The sequence below is a fragment of the Pelophylax lessonae genome (assembly GCF_965119305.1).
Source record: "Pelophylax lessonae genome assembly, chromosome: 2".
NCBI classification, from domain to species: Eukaryota; Metazoa; Chordata; class Amphibia; order Anura; family Ranidae; genus Pelophylax; species Pelophylax lessonae.
In genome coordinates, this window is record NC_138769.1 from 420220069 (window position 1) to 420243596 (window position 23528).

The window sequence follows — 23528 nt, forward strand, 5'->3', positions numbered from 1 at the left end:
TCAGTTTTAAGATGTTTTGTCAGATCAAAACAAGCCTTGAAAATTACCTTGACATTGTTGGTTTGGGGATATTAAAGTTTTTTTCTGGTACTGGAAACTTAATATATGATACCTTATGTAATAAGTATTCATTATGATGTTTATGTTTTTAAGAAATATCATATTAATCACTTAGACATCTGTTACTCTGTATTAGTTAATTATTTTTAAATGCAAAACAATTCTTTCAAATCATTAACCCCAATAAGCTGGAAAACCTCACTGATGAAATGTAAAAACTTGCAGAAAATGTAAAATATAATACATTGCTATTTTCCAGTTTAACTTTTAGACAGAAAACCTAATTCAAACTGCTTAACTTTTTCACAAATTGCATGTCAGATTTAATTACAGCCAGGGTGATTCGAATATGGCCCATAGGAAGTCTTTCAGTTCAGGATTAGTTCAATAGCAAGGAAATCAATTGACTACTTGTGGCTGCCGAAATTCTGTCAGACATTTTTTAAGAGGCTGGAGTCACTGGTGACTAATTAATGTTTACTGCAGCTGATATATAACACATCTGTACCAGCAAATCTTAATTTCCACTCACGGCACTAATTTCATCAACACTTTTTGGTGAGCGCTAAAAGAATTACAATGTGATGTTGTAAAAAAAGAGCATTTAAAAATATTATGGCCGATTTCAGAAGACCCAAGACAACCATTAATACAACGTGGAAAAATTGCAAAGTTGCGTAGGGATTCATAAAATATATATGAATAGAAATCAGCAAAATACTGAATTCAATTTTCTTCTCAAGAAGAAAAAATGTTTGGATATAGACCAAAATTGTTGGAAAGTAAATTTTAAACTATGTTGTACTAGCAATTTTTTTTTTTTTTTTTAGACTTTGCACAATGTTACAGTGATAAGATTCAAACTACATTTCCTCTAGCGTGCTTTGTGGTATGCTGCACTCAGCGCTCATGAAGTGCACCTCAGTCCAGAATGAACAACAAGCCAATGTTGAAAAATGCATGGAGCACACACAGCAAACATCAATGGCAGTCTGCTCCAATTTATTTCCTTCAGCAATTATCTTAGCACACCCACGTGTACTTGAGGTACACTCCAAAACTGCTCTGTGTTTCTGCTGTGTTAACAGAACACAATGTGCATGCATAAATCTCCTTTTGTACAAAGTATATGCTGAAGTAGTGTAAGGACACCTAGGATCCTATTTGCTAGTAAAGATAAGATAACACTTTAAAGTGCACCTGGAGGCCAAAGTGATGAGGGGGCTTCCCTTGTGGCTAAGTGCCAAGCACCCCTGGAGGTGGTGACAGGGATTACAGGGCTCAAAGAAGCATGGGTTGCCAGTTGGAGCCTGCTAGTGGAGACGACTGGCTGGAAGGTTCCTTAGAGAGCATCAGTTGCAGAACTAGAACCCCCACAGAGAAGATGGCCCCAGATGGCAGCAGAAGGTAGGTGGTACAAATGACAGCCAGAAGGTCAGACTGGCAGAGCAGAACTGAGGTGACCGAGGTCATGCACGGAAGTTCAAACAGAGGAGGAGGCAAGAGCTTAGTCTAGACTGAGCGGAGGTCCTGCATAGGAGCCAGGTGAGTGGTCAGGAGGGTAGTCAGAAGATAGGGAGTTCATGAGAGTAAACTGAGATCAGAATCAAGAATCAGGCAAAAGATGGGTTCAGAAGCAAGCTGAGCCAGTAATGAAAAGTCAAAGGAACATAGGAAACACAGGATCAAGGAGCAGGGGGGAGCTGATGATCAACCGGCAATCCACCAGCAATCTCCAAATGCTGCTGTCCATATAAAGCAGGGGTCTTCAAACTATGGCCCTCCAGTCGTTCAGGAACTACAATTCCCATCATGCTTAGTCATGTCTGTGAATGCCAGAGTTTTATAATGCCTCATGGGATGTGTAGTTCCGCAAAAGCTGGGTGGGCCGTAGTTTGAGGATCCCTGATATAAAGTGTGGTTGATGACAATCCTGAAGGAGAGCATGGGTGGGCATGCGCCAGTGTGCATCCCTGCATTAGTATGCATGGGTGGACCCTGGCGAATTCTTGACACATCTGTGTGCATTCCTGTGCAAACGCATGTTGCCATGCAGGGTACTGGCAATAGTGCCACATCTTTGCTTTAGCTTACACGTGTCTTTAATCTGAATAGCGCCCTGACGTGGACATTCAAGTATTTACATATTCTTAGCAAGTAGTCAGGAGTGGGACTGCATTTTATTGCTCCACATACTGTACTAGAATTCTGAATACGCCACTCTATGACCTCTTTCTGTGACATTAGGCAGTGTCAACTGCAACCAGGCACAGTTCTGGATCGGAAAAAAAAGGTGGATCTCTGCATTGTGGTGGGGCGGCTGCTGACACAGATACGTAAGTAATATACCAAATGTATAAATAATCCAAAGAAAAAGTGTGTAGCTCCAAAAGTAAATGAACAACAATGAAATGTGAATACAGTCCAAAAAAGTGCAAAAGTGAAAAAAATGTGTATACATACTGTAAGTCCAATCTTAAATGAAAATCAACAAAAAACAAACTTAGTGAAAAATATAGACCTAAATGCAAAGCCCCATAATAGGATCAGCAATATAAAGTTATTGGTGAAAGCACAAAGTTCAGTGCACAGATGTGCACAAAAACTGGTGGTGACTTGAAAAGTGAAGAAGTGATCTAGTACAGTGCTCCAGAATCATCCACCACACCCCTGTGAAATGGACATTCACCAGAAAAAATTACTGCTGTTACAGCAGCAAACACACACTCAGTATAGATCCGCCATCTTTTGTGGGGAAGGCTGTTCAGCAACTTGCACCATCCAGATGTAGCTGTGGTAAATAAAACTCACCAGGAGCTAAATTAAGTCTCCATAGTGTAGTATTCATTGGATGTGTATGTTAAAAGCCATAATAAAATGACTCATTAAACCATATTACAAAAGGTACTACTACAGACCCAGTATCGGACAGTGGCCTGACGTCAGCACTAGTGTCTCCTCCCCGACGCATTTCGTCCAATAGGACATTATCAAGGGGTCCCTAGTTTTGGATTGATAAAGGACTCAGGTAAGTGTTTAGGGAGGGGGTGGCAGGAACAGGTACTGGAAGTTTTTGTTTTACCTTAATGCAGAGAATGCATTAAGGTAAAACAACCCTTAGAGTTTAGAACTACTTTAGGCTGCTTGATTAAAATGTACTCAAAAGAGTACATTTGTCTTTATATAGGTCGGTTTTTAAGAAGAGGGAGTATTTAGGACAGTTTAGTATATCATGTACTGTGGCTGTAAATTTTTATTTTACTTTTTTTGCTGCTTATTTTTTTCTGAGAAAGAAACTAAAAAATCTATCAGCATGGATTTTTATAACAAGAACTTCTGTAACAATCAGAAACTATTTTAAGCTAATTGCACCCTTTAAATCAATTTTAAAAAAAGTGTAATTTTGCCTTCCCCACTGATTCCAATTTGCATTTTTTTACATTGGCAAACGGTTTCCAAGCTTCCCCAGTTTTCATTGAAACCTTTGCGAAAATGAACCACTACACTACTGATTAATTGTAAAAACAAAACCAAAAAAAAGAGCCAAGTAGTCGATATCTAGTTCTGGAATATCGTGTATCCAGAAATAGCCCTTGGACAGCAAGCGTGTCCTTTAATATCAGTTATCTGAGCCTCCTTTGGACAGATCTAATTACAGATACAGAGTATGCTTGAGGTCATTGTAGATTGTCTCAGATACAGAGTACAAATATAATCTGAGAGGCCTTGCATTTAAGGATCACTATGATTGGTCAATGGAAGACCAATCCCAGTGATCGCATGATGTATAAAAATGTATGTTTACATCTTAACCACTTGCCGTCTGCTCACTCGAGCACTACTGCGGCAAAGTGGTTGGTTATCGTCTGGCGACGTAGACCTACGTCGCCAGACACTCCCCTTTCTCGGCGGCGCGCGCGCGGTGCCGGAGGCTCGCTCCCGCTGTGTTCAGTCACAGCAGGAGTCGGGCCAGGGGAGGAGCAGCAGCGTTGGCCGCTGCTCTTCCCTGATCGTCGGGGAATCGAGTGTGGAGATCCGCCCGCTTGTGTAAACACAAGCGGGCGGATCTCCTAAGTGACAGGCAGGGTCAGATCCCTGGATCTGTCCTTGTGTCACTCAGTCACCTCCCCCCACACACGTTAGTAAGCACCAGGCATACATTAACCCCTCCTTCACCAATAAAATGAACCCCTTCCCTGCCAGTGTCATTTTTACAGTAACAGTGCATATATATAGCACTGATTACTGTAGTAATGTCACTGGTACCCCCAAAAGTGTCAAAAATGTCAGTCAGGGGTCCGATCTGTCCGCCACAATGTCGCAGTCCCGCAAAAAAATCGCAGATCGCCGCCATTACTCGTTAAAAAAAAACCCACCAAAAATGACAGAAATCTTTCCCTTAGTTAGTAAACGCAATAACTTTTGCGCAAACCAATCAAAATACGCTTATTGTGATATCTTTTACCAAACATAGGTAGCAGAAAACAAATTGGCCAAAAATTTTAAAAAATTTTGATTTTTACATTTTTTTGGGGGGAATTTCATATAAAAAATGTGAAAAATATTGTTATTTTTTCAAAATTTACGCTCTTTTTTTGTTTATAGCGCAAAAAGTAAAAATCGCACAGGTGATCAAATACCACCAAAAGAAAGCTCTGTTTGTGGGAAAAAAAGGACGTAAATTTTGTTTGGATATGGCGTCACGCGACCGCAAAATTGTCAGTTAAATTTGCACAGTGCCGAATCGCAAAAAGTGGCTCAGACGTAAGACAGCAAAATCCTCTAGTGGTAAAGTGGTTACATCTGTGTGCCTTCCCCTTCCCCTTACAACAGAGAGCAAAAAAGTTAAAAATATAAATTATTATTAATTTGTTTCTGATCACAGTAGAGATCAACAGCAGCTGCAGATTCAAGTAAAGTTTAACCCTTCCACGCATTCTGTCCAATATTTCAGATTTCCTGCATGTCCCAACAGTGATCTGTATATTAACCCTTCAGCTCTCTCATCCTACACATGTCCTGTCCTCTATTGTGTGTGACGTGTACATTAACCACTTCAACTTCTTCTCCTTCTTTAAAAGACCTGTAAATCTTGCACCCTTCCTAAGCTTCATGCTTTAACCCTCTCAATGCCAGAAATTGTCTTCAGTTAAAAAAAAAAAAACTGTGGCAAAAAAATTAAAATAACTTGGGGTCTCTACTTTTCAAAAAGGGTCATTTTGGGGGGTGTTTGTACTAACCTGGCATTTTTCTTACATTTTAACAGAGAGTAAAGGAAACTTTTTGCTTTTTAATGTTTGGTCTTTTCTATATAGAAAAATATAAATAATATGTTGTTATAAAATATTATTGGGTACAGTGATGCATTATGAAGTCATCTTCTGTCAAAATATCACAGCACTGGAAATTGAAGAGATATTACAGGCTGGTACTGTTTTAAACCCTCGCTCATCCCTAATCATATGCAACTTCTTTCTTTTCACAAGTACTTAATAAAATGGCAATGATTTGCTGCAATTTGTCATATGATTCTTTTTATTCCTAAAATATTTTTTTTCTTCTGAGATTGATCTTTAATCACATAATGAAGAGTTATTTACAGTATGCAAATGCCTATTTCTATATACCTAAACAATGTGATTCACCATGGTGCCTTCTTTCTAGAATCTTATTTCCAGTTCAATAGGTTCCCATTAATTCTAAAAACAAAATTTCTTTTTTACATAGTTAACTATAAAAACTCATATCATGTTATATAACACATTGTTACTGAACTATAAAATAGCCTTGTAAAATAATTGAATTACTATATCTTTTAAACCCCAGAGAGGGGAAGTTGCCTTTCTCCCAAAAAAAAAGGAATGTTAGCACTGGGTATGTTATCTGTTAACTAAATTGTTTATTTTGATTAATTTTGGTAAATAGGCTCCATATGCAATTGATAAAAAGCAGGCTACCCATTGAAAGCTGTTCCTTTTAAATCTTGCAGACCACTGTGGCAAGATTTGTTCTTGCAGAGCCTCCCTTTATACTTGTTATTGGTATATATTTTTTGCTCAAATGAATGTCCAGTTGTGTAGACACATTTCCTTGCTGAATTTTGCATGGCCATTATTTCAGACCACTGGGGGCTTAGTATGACCATTTTGCTCCACATAATAATCTGCCTGAGGAGATTGTATCTTCTGTGTTCTTTTGATGTAAAAATTTTAATTTAATAATTTGAAACTGCATAACCAAGTTAATGGGAAAAGCCAAAATAAAGACAAATAGTATGTGGTATGGTAGTCTGATGTACATCCCTTTTGCACAATTTGCTCTATTGGAGGAAAAAGCTCTGACTCTGACATTTTGGCTAAAGCTTTGACTCCTGTATTCGCAATTTCCTGTGCTCTGTCTGGGTGACAGTATTCTGCACAAGTTTCAGGTCTTAATCTACAGCATTCCAACAGTAGGCAGACTGTCATCTGGCCGCCCATAGTTCAGGACCTACCACAGGCACCCATGCCACTTCCTGCCCTGCTACACTCTGTCACCAACTCCAGGGGGTTCTGGGCAGGAGGTGTACAGAAAGCCCTTTCATAAGCTTAGCCTTTACTAGGGACGTGCAAGATAATATACAACACTAATCTCTTTGGATGTTTAGGAATATCACTATCCCAAGTTTTGCAAGATATTTAAAAAATATTAGTGGTAACAGACAGGTAGTTTGCTTAAAGCGTAACTCCACTTTTGTTGAGAAAAAAACATTCCCCTCTGCGTGATCTCTGTACATTACAAGGATTTTAACAAACTTTGTAGCAGATTCCTACCTTTTGTTATTCTGAAGAAATCATTGTTTGTTCCTCTGTGCTGAGTGGGTCAAATGGGAGTGGTTTCATAATTATCATTCAGCTGTGGCAGCTGCAGGGCTCTAATGAGGAAAGCTGCTGGGCCTGCATCAATTTAGACGTGTTCCTATAATCTCACCAAAAATTACATTTTTGTTGCAGGGGATGACTGAAATCTGGCTTGTATCTTAGGCAGACTTCTGAGAAAATCAGTGAGCCAATCACATAAGAAGGAAATGATGTTTCTGGGGTGTGGTCAGTACACATTCTGTGTACAGAACAGCTCCAGGTAGCCATATTTCATTGCAATTTCAGAAAATTACAACAGCTGCAGATTGAAAAGTAAAGGTAATTTTTAATAACATTCAATTACAATATTATTTGTGTCGCAATTGTATATGCTATATTGTTTTTTCTTTATTTGCCAATTTTTTCCCCACGAAAGTGGAGTTACCCTTTAAGTTTAGTCTTTAAATAGGAAATTACTTGATTATAATGCAATGTCTCGATTGGAGGCAATTTGAATTCTTTCTTGTAGTGGTCTAAATTGTAATTATCATCCCCAGATATAAAAATGTGTGTTATTTAGGGTTGAGCGAACCCGAACTGTAAAGTTCGGGTTCGTATCGGACTTTAGGGTTTTTGGTATCCAGACCGGAACTCGACCCGAACATTTTACTGTATGTTCGGAATCGAGTTTGGTGTTCTTCAATTTAATGGTGCATTTAAAAAAGCTGCAGGGCAGCAAATCAACAAGCTTTTAACTCGTGTGCCCTTAGAGGCCATCACAGCCATGCCTACTAATGGCATGGCTGTTATTGGCCAGTGCAGCATGTAACCCAGCCTCTATATAAGCTGGAGTCACATAGCGCCGCACGTCACTCTCCTCTATCTAGTGTACAGAAAGGCTGCGGCTGCTGCTTTGAGGGAGAGAATAGGAGTGGACAGAATTAGAGTTGAGCGGACACCTCGATGCTTTATTCTTTAATCAGAACTACATAGATTTTGTTTTGGGTGCAGTGCACAATCTTTTTACCCTGCCCTGAGCCCAGTGACAGAGAAAAATTACTTTTATCCGTCTGTTAGTTAGGTGGGCGGCGGGGGGCCATTTTATGCAAGCTCAGTGCACTAGCACTGCATATGTGCTTTTGTGACATTTTTGACACCCTTTTTTGGCAATACCCTCTATCTGGGGCCTCTGCCGCATTATTCAGTGTGCATTTTAAGCTATAAATATAGCTATAATTTTCTGGGTTTTTAAAAACACCCTTTTTGGGCTAAAATCCACAATTTTATAGCCCTTGCTGCATCTGTACTTGTAGAATTCAAGCGTTATATACTGCTGTCATATTGTGTTAATAAAAAAACACCCTTTTTGGGCAAAATACACAATTTTACAGCCCTTGCTTGCTGCATCTGTGATAAAATCAAGCTTGAAATACTTCAAGAATTTTCAGGCTTTGAAAAAACACCCATTTTTGGCAATACCCTCCATCTGGGGCCTCTGCCGCATTATTCAGTGTGCATTTTAAGCTATAAATATAGCTATTATTTTCTGGGTTTTTAAAAACACCCTTTTAGGGCTAAAACCCACAATTTTATAGCCCTTGCTGCTTCTGTACGTGTAGAATTCAAGCGTTATATACTGCTGTCATATTGTGTTAGTAAAAAACAATATGGGCCTGAGGCAGATAGCAGTTTGGCGCATGTCCTTCCACCACCAAGGATTGCAGGGGGCTTCAGTTTGCCTCCTGTTGCTAACTCCTCCTACTCTGCTTCCTCATCCTCTACCGCCTCCTCATCCAGTCAGCATAACACCTTCACCACCAACTTCAGCACAGCCAGGTGTAAATGACAGCAGGCAGTTTTAAAACTTGCCTGTTTGGGGGAAAAACCCCACACTGCGCAGAAGTTGTGGAGGGCCATGGAACAACAGACCGATGAGTGGTTGGTGCCAGTGAGCCTCAAGCCCAGCCTGGTGGTGTGCGATAATGGGCAAAATCTCGTAGCAGCTCTGGGCCTAGCTGGTTTGACACACATCCCTTGCCTGGCGCATGTGCTGAATTTGGGGGTGCAGAGGTTCCTTAAAAATTTGCCTGATATGTCAGAGCTGCTGCAGAAAGTGTGGGCCGTCTGTGCGCACTTTCGGCGTTCTCACCCTGCTGCAGCTCACCTGTCAGTGCTGGAGCGTAACTTCGGCCTTCCTGCTCTCCGCCTCATATGTGAAGTGCCCACAAGGTGGAACTCCACTTTGCACATGCTGGCCAGACTGTGCGAGCAGCAGCAGGCGATAGTGGAGTTTGCACATGTGAGTCGCTCTGCAGAACAGCACCACTTCACCACTAATAACTGGGCCACCATGCGAGACTTATGTGCCTTGTGGCGCTGTTTCGAGTACTCCAACAACATGGCCAGTGCCGATGACGCCATTCTCAGCGTTACTATCCCACTTCTATGCCTCCTTGAAAAAACGCTTTGGGCGATGATGGAAGAGGATGTGGCACAGGAGAAGGAGGAGGAGGAGGAAGAGGGATAATTTCCAAGGCTTTTAGGGCAGTCATTCACAAGTGGCTCCAAGGGTGGGTTCCTGCACCCACAAACGCCAGGTACACAATTGTCCAGCAAGGGCACAGTTCTGAAGGATGACAAGGTGGAGGAGATGGAGGAGGAGGAACCATGTTCACAGCAGGGTGGCACCCAGACCAGCTCATGGCTATCACTGGTGCGTGGCTGGGGGGATACAGGGGACACAGACGATACACCTCCCACAGAGGACAGCTTTTCGTTGCCTCTGGGCAGCCTGGCACACATGCTGCAGTGTCTTCGCAACGACCGTCGAGTTTCCCACATTATAACTTGTGCTGATTACTGGGTGGCCATGCTGCTGGATCCCCGTTACAAGGACAACGTACCATCCTTAATTCCCTCACTGGAGCGTGATCGTAAGATGCGCGAGTACAAGCACACGCTGGTAGACGTGCTGCTGGTGGCATTCCCACCTGACAGCGGGGGCACAGTGGAAGCACAAGGCGAAGGCAGAGGAAGAGGTAGCCAACGCAGCCGGGGCACCGCCAGCACATCAGAAGGCAGGGTTAGCATGGCCAAAATTGTAAAAGCTTTGTCAACACGCCACAACAACCAGCACCACCAGCTGATATGGAATTTCTTAGCAGGAGGCAGGATTTCACCAACATGGTGGAGCAGTATGTGTGCACACGCCTATACGTACTGAATGATGGGTCTGCCCCCTTCAACTTCTGGGTCTCCAAATTGGGCACATGGTCTGAGCTTGCCCTTTATGCCTTGGAGGTGCTGGCCTGCCCTGCAGCCAGTGTATTATCTGAATGTGTATTTAGCATGGCAGGGGGCGTTATCATAGACAAGCGCAGCCGCCTGTCCAGAGCCAATGTGGACAAGCTCACGTTCATTAAAATGAACCAGGCATGGATCCCACAGGACTTGTCCATACCTTATGCAGAATAGACATGTATACCGGCCTTACCCAGCCATTGTTGTATTTTTTATCTTTCTCACTCTTTTGGGGTGTACCCTAATGGGATAGTAGACAGAACTCCCTAGATTATTAATAAATAACAGATAATAAATTTACAATAATGAGACACCACCCAACATCTGGGTGGGAAATTTTTAACATATCTGTTTGTTTAAGCAAACTTGATAAAAGACAAAACAAGGAAAGGAGGGAGGGAGGAGAACACCACAACTCCGTTCCAGTGAGGTGGCTGAGCCCTTAGCTATGGAGGGTCCCTTTTAAATAGCCTTAAACCAGGGGTTTAGGTGGGATTTTTGAGCTGGAAGAGGGAAAAACTCAACTAATCTCCCCAGATACAAGGGAATTTGAATGGGAAGAGGGGGAACTGGCCCAATCTCCCCAGATACAGGGACAAATTTGAGCGGGAACAGCGGCTGAATAACCCCAGGTCATAAAGGTCAACTAAAATTTCCCCAGCAACAATTTTACCTCACCCTGGGACTGCTAATAACTAGCCTACACCACGTTATAATCCCTGTCCCCATCCCATGAGGAAAAGGGGACACAAAATGATGCCCCTTTTCCTTTCATTTAAAAATAAATAAAATTAAAAACAAAAACCAGTGTTGGCTACCTCATCCTCCTCCACCGCCGCTTCCACCTACACCGCCACATCCACCGCCACCTCAACCTCCTACTCCATATGGACCTCGTCCTCCTAGATCAAGATTATTATTTTTTATTTTTATGTATTTTATGTTATTTTAAGTTATTTCCCTATCCACATTTGTTTGCAGAGCACTTTCCATGCTCTTAACAACATTTTGCTGCCATTTGCAGCCCTCTAGCGCTTTCCATGACCTTTTTAGAGCCATTTTAGTGCTCAAAAGTTCGGGTCCCCATTGACTTCAATGGGGTTCGGGGTCAAGTTCGGGTTAAGTTTGGGTACCGAACTCGAACTTTTTTGCGAAGTTCGGCCGAACCCGTTCGAACCCGAACATCCAGGTGTCCACTCAACTCTAGTGTTATTCATTTATTTTCCCACCAGCAAAAGAGATGTGAATATTGAAAATCAGGATTACCTGGAATAGGTGCCAAAAGTATGTGGTAAAAATGGTCCTGCATTCTAGCTCTCTGTCCCAAATGGAAAGAGAATAAGATAATGTGGGGCACATGGAAGAAGAATGCAACCTGCAAGGAATCTATATTGTCCACAGGGGGCAGGACAAATCCTCAATGTAAACCTATTGGGGCAAGGGTAGTTTTGTAGTAGTCAGTACTAAGCTATTTGTGCAGATTGATGATATGCCAGAAGATTGAGAACTCCTAGACCTTCCTAAGTATTAATTGTGTAAAATATCAGTTTGATAATTCTTGATCTCTTGTGAAAAAGATAAGACATACTCTGAGACCCACTATTGCCACATCTCTAAATAATGGCAGTGAAAAGAAGAGAGGAGGGGAGTGAGAAAATCCCACAAATGGGATTTCTCAACCTCTCGAGTAGTTTGGGACTTTATAGGCTATAAGTGGGTGCTGATCTTGATGGGGATAAAAATGCAACAGTCGTTTTTTATATAAAAGATTAAATCATTTATTACATATATACGTACAAAAGTGTTCAATAAAACATGATAAGTACATGCATATTTTTTCTCACTCCACTCCTCTCTTCTTTTCAATTCTTGATCTCTTACTATCCATTGTAAAGCAAAGTAATTTGTTTTGGATATTGGCCATCTACAGTTTAGGGACAAGAATAGGGAGGGTTCTAAAAAATATAGGCTTTTGGACCGTATGTTCATTTTGACTGAGTATATCCTTCCAAACAATGAAGGGAGTGAAACAGACCACTTTTCAAACTGCTATAATTTGTTTAAAAAGAGTGAGATAGTTCTCTTACACAACATGCACAGAGAAATGTTCAATTGGATTCCTAGATAGGAGCAGTGTTGGGGTAGTTACTCAAAAAATGTAACTAGTGACTAGTTACTAGTTACTTCTGTAAATTGTAACGAGATTACTTTACTAGTTACTGCATTTGAAAAGTAACTTCACTACTTATTACTTTACTTTCCTCTTTCTTAATTGACTGTGTAGAAGAAGATACATGACACTCTGTCTACATAGAGTTTATTGTATAAAGAAAGGCTTTGGGAAACATGAGAACAAAACCTGAAAAAACTGAATAAAACATAAAGTGCAACAAAAAGTCATAAACTTCATCCCTCTCTATTCTTCGAAATAACGATTGTATCGCACGGCTTGGGTAACGCAGGAAAGCGCGTTCCTATAGCCTAGTGAAGTAGTGTAGTTACCTCCTATAGCCTAGTAAAGTAGTGTAGTTACCAATATTAGTATTGTAACTAGTTACGTTACTTTGTTACCAAAAAAAGTAATGTAGTTAATGTAATCCGTTACTTTGTAACTCGTTACCCCCAACACTGGATAGGAGATAGATTTAGAGGTCTATTTGAATTAAAATGAAAATTAGAGAAGTGATGTTATTGTCATTGAGGATGTTAAAGTCCACCCTTATAAGGATGCATTTGCAGTTAATGCAAATAATCATAGTGGACAGATATAAAGAGAATTACATGAAGGTATATTTATTTGCATATGTATATACAGTATATATATAGTATCCCACAAATATATATTTTTCATGTGACAACACGGAATAAACTACACTTTGCTACAATGTAAAGTATTGAGTGTACAGCTTATCTAACACTGTAAATTTGTTGTCCCCTCAAAATTACTCACCACACAGCCATTAATGTCTAAACTGCTGGCAACAAAAGTGAGTACACCCCTAAGTGAAAATGTCCAAATTGGGCCCAATTAGCCATTCCCCCCCCCTCCCCCCCAGTGTTATGTGATTGCCTGGTTAGTGTTACAAGGTCTCAGGTGTGAAGGTGTGAATGGGGAGCAGGTGTGTTAAATTTAGTGTTATGCTCGCACTCTCTCATATTGGTCACTGGAAGTTCAACATGGCACCTCATAGGAAAGAACTCTCCGAGGATCTGAAAAAAAGAATTGTTGCTCTACATAAAGATGACCTAGGCAATAAGAAGATTGCCAAGACCCTAAAACTGAGCTGCAGCACTCTAAAACAGCCTTACCATGCACCTCAAAGTGTTGGCATTTTTGGCTTGTTGTACTTATTTATTGCTTTTTATATTAACACTACCATGGTGTAAGGGCTTCTGGCTCGATTGGCATGTAGCTGGCCACATCATCACACAGTGATGCGCACCTGCTAACATGCTGATCAGCCTTTGTGTGTGCACAAGCTGGGCAATTTACAAACGGATTTAAAAAACAATCCTTTAAAATTCTTGATATTGATATAGAAACATAGAAACATAGAATGTGTCGGCAGATAAGAACCATTTGGCCCATCTAGTCTGCCCAATATATCTAAATCCTATGAATAGTCCCTGGCCCTATCTTATATGAAGGATAGCCTTATGCCTATCCCATGCATGCTTAAACTCCTTCACTGTATTTGCAGCTACCACTTCTGCAGGAAGGTTATTCCATGCATCCACTACTCTCTCAGTAAAGTAATACTTCCTCATATTACTTTTAAACCTTTGCCCCTCTAGTTTAAAACGGTGTCCTCTTGTGGTAGTTTTTCTTCTTTTAAATATGCTCTCCTCCTTTACCGAGTTGATTCCCTTTATGTATTTAAAAGTTTCTATCATATCCCCTCTGTCTCTTCTTTCTTCCAAGCTATACATGTTAAGGTCCTTTAACCTTTCCTGGTAAGTTTTTTCCTGCAATCCATGTACTAGTTTAGTAGCTCTTCTCTGAACTCTCTCTAGAGTATCTATATCCTTCTGGAGATATGGCCTCCAGTACTGCGCACAATACTCCTATATCATTTCATAATATTTTTTCTTGATTTTTAATTATACTTTAATGTAGCAAAAATATCCAGGTAAGAAAACAAGAGTAAATATAATATATTAATGTAGTTAATCTCTTTGCAATGGCAGCACGCAAATATGCTGCCTCTTGGCGGGTGGGTCTTGGCTCTGAGCGGCCGCATATTTGCGTGCATTAGTGCAAAAACAGCTGTGCCGAGAGCGTGCTCCCTGTGTGCTCCCGACACAGTTACCAGTGGCCATCACTGTCTGCGATTGGGAGCTTTCCAATCATGTGACTACCATGACAGCCAATCAAGGTGATCACATGATCATAAACCTCTTCCCGCCTACCGGCATCCTAAACCCCTTAAAGGGCTGGAAGAAGCTGGCTCCAAGGGGTTAAATACTAAATTATTTCTCCATCTCCTGTACATAGATATTTAGAACTTGTACACACAGTGCATTTTACTATCTTCAGGTCCACTAGGGTCTCAAATAGGTCACTTGTTTGCCCCTAGCCTGCATGCAGCATTTTGCCTTAAAGCAGGACTAAATCCAAGGAAGCTGCCAGCTTAGCCTCTCTTTGACCTGCAACTGCCATGGTGCTGCACATGTGATCAGTTATGACACCAACCATTTGAACATTCGACAGGTTGGTTAAGAGCACAAGCAAATGTGGCAGTTAACAATCCCAACATGCAGAGAATGTAATTGCTTTTTTTAAACCCTTAAGTCAATGGGTTTAGTTCTGCTTTAATTTTAACTAATCATCCTCTGACCCTAATTTATTTTCCCTATGTAGGCCTGTGATGCAGCAGTGAGGGATTCTGTTCTCCCCCCCTCTCTCTCTCTCTCTCTCTCTATCTGGCCATCTGTCTGTGGATCTCCTTACACAAATACTGTTAGCAGGAAAGACTGATATCATTTCTGCCAGTCCACCTTCACCTACTGAAGTGTTGCTGGGATACATCCCTAAGCCCTGACACCTGCACCAAACTGAAAAAAAGTCTCACAATGTGAACCCGTTATCACTCCCAATGTTCAATGATGCAGATTCATCATCAATCCAGATAAGCAACGCAGCAATGAGCCACTCAAACCAACAGGATGACCTATGCACAACAATCATCTCCTACCAGACTCTCCCTGCAAATGAGAGTTCCTTGGCTGCCAGCTGAACCGATTCATCCATTTGGCGAACCTGGAACAGCTAGAGTTTCTTCTGAACTCTTTGTCAACCCAAAGCTGAAGCTTATCCATAATCAATATTTAAGGGACAGATTCTCCCTTTAACCAATCCCTCCAGCATGTAACTTTAAATTTCCATATCTGACTCAGGAAACATGTTTTGTTGAGGCAGACCTGTTTATAACTTCAGTCTTTTTCCAAGCATGTGCAAGGAATCTTAAAGGCAGCAGATTATTAGAATTCACTTCTTCCCAATTGCTTGCAACACTACTACTGTTGAATAGGGATGTAACGATATCAAAATCTCACGATACAATTTCGATATTGACCTCACGGTACGATATTTATTGCAATATTGTGGAAAAGCTCACGGTATTGTTAAATAGCGCAGGTTAGAGGGTGGTGGGAGGGTGGGTGGCAAAAAGTTAGTTTTTAAAGCCTCACTCTGGGATACAAATTTTACACGCTACTGTATATAAATAAGCAATGATAACAAAAACTTTCTGAATGAAGTAATATGTCTGTGCACTTTTCATATGAAAAAATGCATGGACCCGCTGTTTTATTGCTTTGGCTCCAGTTTTTGGAATTATTATATGAGGGTCATCATAATTAGCTGTTAAACTAGAATCCACAGTCCCAAGAGCAGCATGCAAAGAAACAGATCCAGTTGTAAAATCATCATTGAGTTAATTTATCATGCACTGAAGAGATCTGACACAGATTGCTAGTGGGAGACCCGGTAATTAGCTGAGAACAGGACAGGATATTCAGTTGCAATGGGATGTTAGTGTACACCCTTGAGTGGCGTCAGTGGTTTTTTTTTTCATTTAATTTCTTTACACATAATAAACTCACCGGCGGTCCGGTGTCACTACTGCTGACTGTCTTGCTCTTGCCGTGCTGTCACGCTGTGGTGCCTGCCTGGAAGGAAGCTGCTCCGCCGAGTCCGACTCCGCCGCTCTCGTGCGCTGGCTCCGCCTCTGCCCCACAAGCCCGCCCACCCACACTGCTCCAAACCAACTGGCAGCCGCTCGCCTCGGCTCGGCCAGTAGCAGTGCAGCATAGAGGTGAGTGATCGTGATAGACAGCAGGAGCTGACGAGACAGACCAATCAGAATACTCCGAGACGAGCGGCCGCTCCGTGCACCCACCACGACGATATCGGCCCATGGTAACAACCGCGATACCGCGATAGCGGTAATATCGTTACATCCCTACTGTTGAATGAGGCATACTGCTTGCTTGGGACTGCAACTTACTGCTCTAGTATGCAAGCTCTAACCATAAAAGTGAAAGGCGCTTATCTGTTACATCAGCACCAAAGCTAAGGATCGGTATTTTAATGCGTACTCACTAAATGAATGCAAAAATAATGTAGAAACATTTGTAATCCATATAAACCAGAATGCTGTTTACTATAGGCAAGTTAAGCCTTGATTAGGTTAAGATTTACTGAAATTGGGGGTGGGGGGGGCGTGGCAACTGCTGCAGTGAATAACCGCTTGATCTGAAAGCTCCCAGTGTGGCCAGGGAACTCACAGGGACCGACGCTACTCCATGGACATCCAGAGCCCCTACTGCTGCCCATCGCTCACCCGCACATCCAGGCATGCCTAGGCACAGGAGAGAACCTCTGCAGCCTGCAAAACTGTTGATATACTTTCCCGTGATAAGCCGCAGACCACAGCAAAATGGTGCCAGGGGACGCTTCTCGCGACCCAACGCGCCACCTTTAGTGGAAGATTTAAAGGCTGTGGCTGTAAGCACAGAAGCCGCCCCGCACAATGAAGAGACTCCTGGAGGATCTGAGACCATTACCCCTTCAACGTGGAGCCCAGCCAAATCAAGATCCCTCAGGGAATCTGACCAAGAGGGGGAGGATGAGCCTCAGATGGAGGTAAGCTCCCAAACAACACTGAAAGTAACCGGGCATCCTATAGAAGACCCCATAATTGCATACCCCACAACTGGCCAGCCTGTTTCAGATACCACACTGAAAGATATGTTGATCTCACTAAGAGCTTCTCTACAAACAGATCTGCTGTCTTGTATCCACAAAGTAAATGCAGATGTTCAAATACTAGGGGACAGGATAGGTCACAAAGAAAATAAGATGGGCGAATATGTCACTTCATTTACCACCTTGGTTGATGCACATGAGGCCCAGAGGGATGACATAGCCTGGATTAGAAACAAGCTGGCTTATCTGGACCCGGCGCAACAATTTATAAATACGGGGCATACCAGAGTCAGTACCACCTTCCCAACTACCACATTACTTTAAAGATCTTTTCCTAGCAGTCATTCCAAGCTGATCTAACAATCGACAGGGGGCACAGGGTCCCTAAGCCCTCCTTTCTGCCCAAACATGTCACACGAGATGTCCTCTTGCGCATTCATTTTTTTCAAGCTAAGGAAAAAATTCTGGAAGCATTTCGCCGGAAAGAACATCTCTCAGAGCAAGCGGTGGGCCTTCAGGTACTTCCCAACCTCTCTCCCTCCCTAACACAATCGCTGCATCCCTACAAACATGGGGGGCAATATAAAATAGAGATCGACCGATTATCGGCAACACTGATATATCAGGGGCCGATGTGCACTTTCCCCGATATATCGGAATCGGCCTGTTGATTTGCCGATATTGGCGATATTTTCGTGACGTCATCTCGTGTGTTGAGCCACGCGCCTCCGCGCACTGGACAGCTCTTAGGCCGCCTCCCTCTGCCTGCTTAGAGTCCTTACAGTGTCTTTTACCCGCCGCTGCCACACTGGAGTCTGCATACGGGACAGGCAGTCGGTCGGGAAAGTCGGGACAGAGTTCTTCTACATCTAGTGAGTGCAGTGACCAACAGTCTGACACACATTCTGTATTCTGTTCTGTGATAAATGATAACAGTGACCAACAAAAAACACTCTCTCTGACACACGTTCTGTATCTGTTCTGTTCTGTAACACAGCCGCCCCGGCCAACCACCCACCCACCCACCACCCACAGCTGCCCGGTGCCAGCCAGCAACCCAGTCCCACACAGTCCACATTGTAGTGTACCAGCCACAGGCCCTGCCTGAGTCCTCCTCCTGACTGTACCAGCTCTCCAGCCACAGGCCCTGGGCCTGTACATGCCAGGCCAGCCACCACACAGGTTGCCAGCCAGCCAGCCAGCCACAAAAGAGTGCCTGCCAGCCAGCCAGCCAGCCAGCCAGAGGGTGCAAGCCAGCCACCCACCCACCCACCACAGGGTGCAAGCCAGCCACCCACCCACCACACAGGGTGCCAGCCAGCCACCCACCACAGAGTGCCAGACAGCCACTACAGGTTGCCAGCCAGACAGCCACCCACCACAGGGTGCAAGCCAGCCACCCACCCACCACACAGGGTGCCAGCCAGCCACCCACCACAGGGTGCTAGCAGACAGCCACTACAGGGTGCAAAGCAGACAGCCACTCACCACAGGGTGCCAGCCAGCCACCCACCCACCACACAGTGCCTGTCAGCCAGCCAGACAGCCACCCACAACCACAGGGTGCCAGCCAGCCATTTTGTGTAAGCCTAAATTAGTGTCTGACTCTTTCTTGTTTCAATGGAGATGGATGGAGATAGAAAAATTAAAAGTGTAGTCTGGGAATAATTATCTTCTCCATCGCCAGGAAAATCAGTAGCACTGTGCAACACATGCAAAAACAATGTGAGCATGGGATTAATAACTGCAAAACCAAAAATACGTCTAATCTTTGGGCCCATCTAAGAGTTCATCATCTTGAATTGTATAATGCAGCACAGAAAAAACAAAATTAATCACAAGGTGAATCATCCCTATCCCAGGCAACAATAACAGATATGTTTCAGAAAAAAACAGGTGGCAAAAATCAGATAGAAGATCCCAACTGCTGGACAGAGTAATCACAGAGATGATGGTCACTGATAACCAGCCATTTACAATAGTGTTGGACTCTGGATTTAAGCGGTTGATGTCCATAGTTGAGCCAAGGTACACACTGAAGAGTGACAAGTTTTATTGAACTGAAATGCTGCAAAAGGTTCACCAAAAGGTCGTTGACAAAGTTAAGACTATGCTGCAACCAGAGAATGTTGGCAACTCACTCTCATTCACGACGGACTGCTGGTCAGGACAAACAGAATCACTAATGAGTCTTACATGCCACTACATTGACAGCGGATGGACAAAAAGGCACTTTAAGGGGAGTACCTTAAAGAAAAGTTTCTAGTCATGCTAGAAGAATGGGGAATCAGCAAAGACCGAGTGATGCTTGTGCTGCGAGACACATGGTTAAAGGTATGAGACTTGCTGAAGTGTCAGACCTCAGTTGCATGGCACACACCCTCCAACTGGTGGTAAAGATGGTCTGTCACACCAGAAAGCTTTACTGGACATTATTACCATTCTAAAGAAGTGCACAGGCCATTTCCACCATTCTGTTCTTGCCAAGCAGCGACTGAGGTGCATTCAGGCAGACCTTGGCCTACCCAAAAACAACCTGATACAGGCTGTTCCAACATGATGGAACTTAACGCTACACATGTTACAGAGGATGCTGGAGCAGAAGTGAGCTCTCACCATATATTCTGGTGAATATGGACTTGGAGGACATTCTTGCCCTACTGCAGATCAGTTGGACATAGTAGCCAACATTATAGAGACTAAATAATTAAATGTCTTTCTATAACAAACAATAAACAGCGATTGAACACAAATCAAAAACCAAAATACAAAATTTAAGTATTCACATTAAGTTTCTTAAAGTGCAAAAAGGTGCTTTACAAAAGTTTCCCAAACTAAGAATTGGGTGCAACACAACGTGCAAAAATAACCGATGCAAATTATCTACAGTCCAAATTAAAGTGACAATGGCCCGTGAAATTCAGGTGATATATTGTAGATAAATGGGGTGTGTGATTCAGACGGAAATTTCTAAACCCATTTGTCTGATATCCCACCACCTGTTCCAATTTGCTTCTTACCAGCTAATATATGGTTGGGGCGTAAAACAACCACCTCAAAGGAGAAATCCAAATGTCAGTAAAGAGAGGTATACCTTCCCACACTGCCTACAAAAAGGGGGTTGGGTAGACCTCTAACCAGATGATGATAAATCTTGGGCCTAAATGTAATCCCTTGATAAGGGAGGGCTCTCTCCTTCCTCCACTCCGGGTCTCCTCTGATGTAATTATGATGGGGGGTCTCCTTTGGTATTACGCTGTACTCGTTCCAATATCTCTCACATATGAAACAAAGAGAGACCAATAGTGCATTATTCCAATATATTTTATTGCATAAAAATTGAGAACACTTACAGGGTCACCGCAATAGTACTGCCTGGTATATCTGGGTGTCCGCGGCTGCCTGCAGTGCAGACCGCAGAGATGACTGTGACGACTCGGCACCTCCTCTCTGACACGTTTCCTCCCTAAGCGGGCATCCACTGAGATAGGAGCCCTTCTCCTCCTCCTTTTGCACTGACTGTGCTGCAGTCAATGCAAAAGTGATAGAAAAAAAATAGACATAGACAGTGGATTGGAGTCAGTGCCTGTGGACTACTGCTGCAGTAGAACGCCACTCACTGCTGCAATAATTTTAAATCGCTACTGCAGTAGCGCAGTAGTGATTTAAAATTATTCCAGTGAGTGAGTGCCCTACTGCAGCGGAGGTACACAGTCCAATCCACTGTGTAGCTGTTGCCTTGCTTTTCTTCTAGCTGTATTGCACTGACTGAAGTAGTTGCAGTGAGTGCCATACTGCAGTGAGTCCTCCACTGACTCCAGTCCAATCCATTGTGACAGGTGTAGCTGTTGCCCTGCTTTTCTTCTAGCAGTATTGCACTGACTGCAGTAGTTGCAGTGAGTGCCATACTGCAGTGCAGATAGTCCTCAACTGACTCCAGTCCAATCCACTGTGCTATGCGTAGCTGTTGCCTACTTGCCTTGCTTTTCTTCTAGCAGTATTGCACTGACTGCAGCAGTTGCAGTGAGTGCTCCACTGACTCCAGTCCAATCCATTGTGACATGTGTAGCTGTTGCCTTGCTTTTCTTCTAGCAGTATTGCACTGACTGCAGTAGTTGCAGTGAGTGTCATGCTGCAGTGCAGATAGTCCTCCACCTTCTCCAGTCCAATCCATTGTGACATGTGTAACTGTTGCCTTGCCTTTCTTCTAGCAGTATTGCACTGACTGCAGTAGTTGCAGTGAGTGCCATACTGCAGTGCAGATAGTCCTCCACTGACTCCAGTTCAATCCACTGTGACATGTATAGCTGTTGCCTTCTTTCCTTGCTTTTCTTCTAGCAGTATTGCACTGACTGCAGTAGTTGCAGTGAGTGCCGTACTGCACACAGAGATAATCCTCCACTCATTCCAGTCCAGTCCAATCCACTGTGACATGTGTAGCTCTTGCTTTGCTCGTTTTATAGCAGTTGTGCAGTGTGTATGTGTATTTTATTGTGTAGCTGTTGTTGTTGCCTAGTTTTTTTCCTAGCAGTTTTGCGCTGACTGCACTGCAGTAGTGAATTAAAATTTTTATATTGCAGTGAGTGAGTCCACTACTGCAGCACTTTATTATACTTTAATGCACAATCAGATGATATGAAATGCTAATGTCCAACTCCTTGCAATTGAAGTTATCTTATCAGTTTTTATGCAGTTAAGGTGTGAAGAATGAGCACTTAATGTTAAAAATGTTAATAAATAAAGATTAACATGTTTGTTATAAGATTTATGTTGAAATTTGTGTTTTTTTTGGGAAAATTTTACATGTGTGAAAATATCAGCCAATATCGGCCGATACCGATATGCGATCGGCAAAATATCGATATCGGCAATGAAAAAACGATCACTAATATATAATCAGAAACTGCACGTTGAGGCCTATACAGATGTCTCACTACCATTTTTATATATTCAACATACTCTTGCCCCACCAAGTCCCTACTAAATGGTCCTCCTACAATCTATCAACGGTGACAGACCTGTCTGATGGTGACAAACTGAGAAGTTTCGATAACCTGAGCAGGATTCACAATCTCTCTCCTCATATTCACTTCAAACTTTTCAGTATCAAACATTTTGTGATGGCTAAACCCCCTCCTAAAATCCAATTACATCTTAATATTTGGCAGTTCTTCCATAGTGTGCCTCAGACCCCGAATGGAATTTCCTTCTTTTACAACATGCTGCAAAACAAACTAAAATTCACCAAGAGTTTCACATTCTTGGCATGGGAGGCAGACCTATAAAAAAACCTATGGACCTTGCCAGTGGATTAATGCACTGCGACACTCTTTTGCTGTGTCGCACTATGTTAACTACTGGGAGCTCACGCAGAAATTACCATCTAGGTGGTTCCTTACACAATACCGCGTAGCTCATTTTTCATCAAATAACTCCCCCTTATGTTGGAGAGGAAGTGGCTAAACTTTTCCATGTTCCCTTGTCTTGCAAAAACCTCAGGAGCTTTTGGCTGAGTATATTCTGACTTCTCCGGTGCCATAGGCATCCTAACAGATCCTATGCCTGACTTAGCGATACTCATTCTTGATATTGACGACTTTCCTGTGACACACCAAAAAGGGGTTACTGGCATATTGCTGGCAGCTTGTCTACTGATCACTAGGTACTGGGGATGAGACTGGGCACCTAACTATTATTCACTCAATATACTAATTTAAGAAAACTATAGCTCTTAGGTCCGACTCATTTAAGGCCCTTGAAGCTGCTTGGAAGGATTAGTTAACCTAGTACTCCACCAACAATAGCAATTTGACAACCTGATGTGTAATGATATTATTATCACTGATATATGTATCAACAAATGTATCACTGTATGTTGGCTAACTTGGTTGACGTGAATATCTTGTCATATTACGGAGGCTACACTCTTGTTTCATTTCTTTCTTCTCTGCGGTTGCTGAATCTCTGTACCTAAAATCTTTAATAAAGACTTACTAAAACAAAAAAAATAAAAAAAAATAAAAACAAAAAAAGATTTACTGAAATCTATGCATACTTACTGCTTTCCGCAATGTGCACACCTTTATTGAATTAGTCTAAGACTAGTACCTACTTGTAAT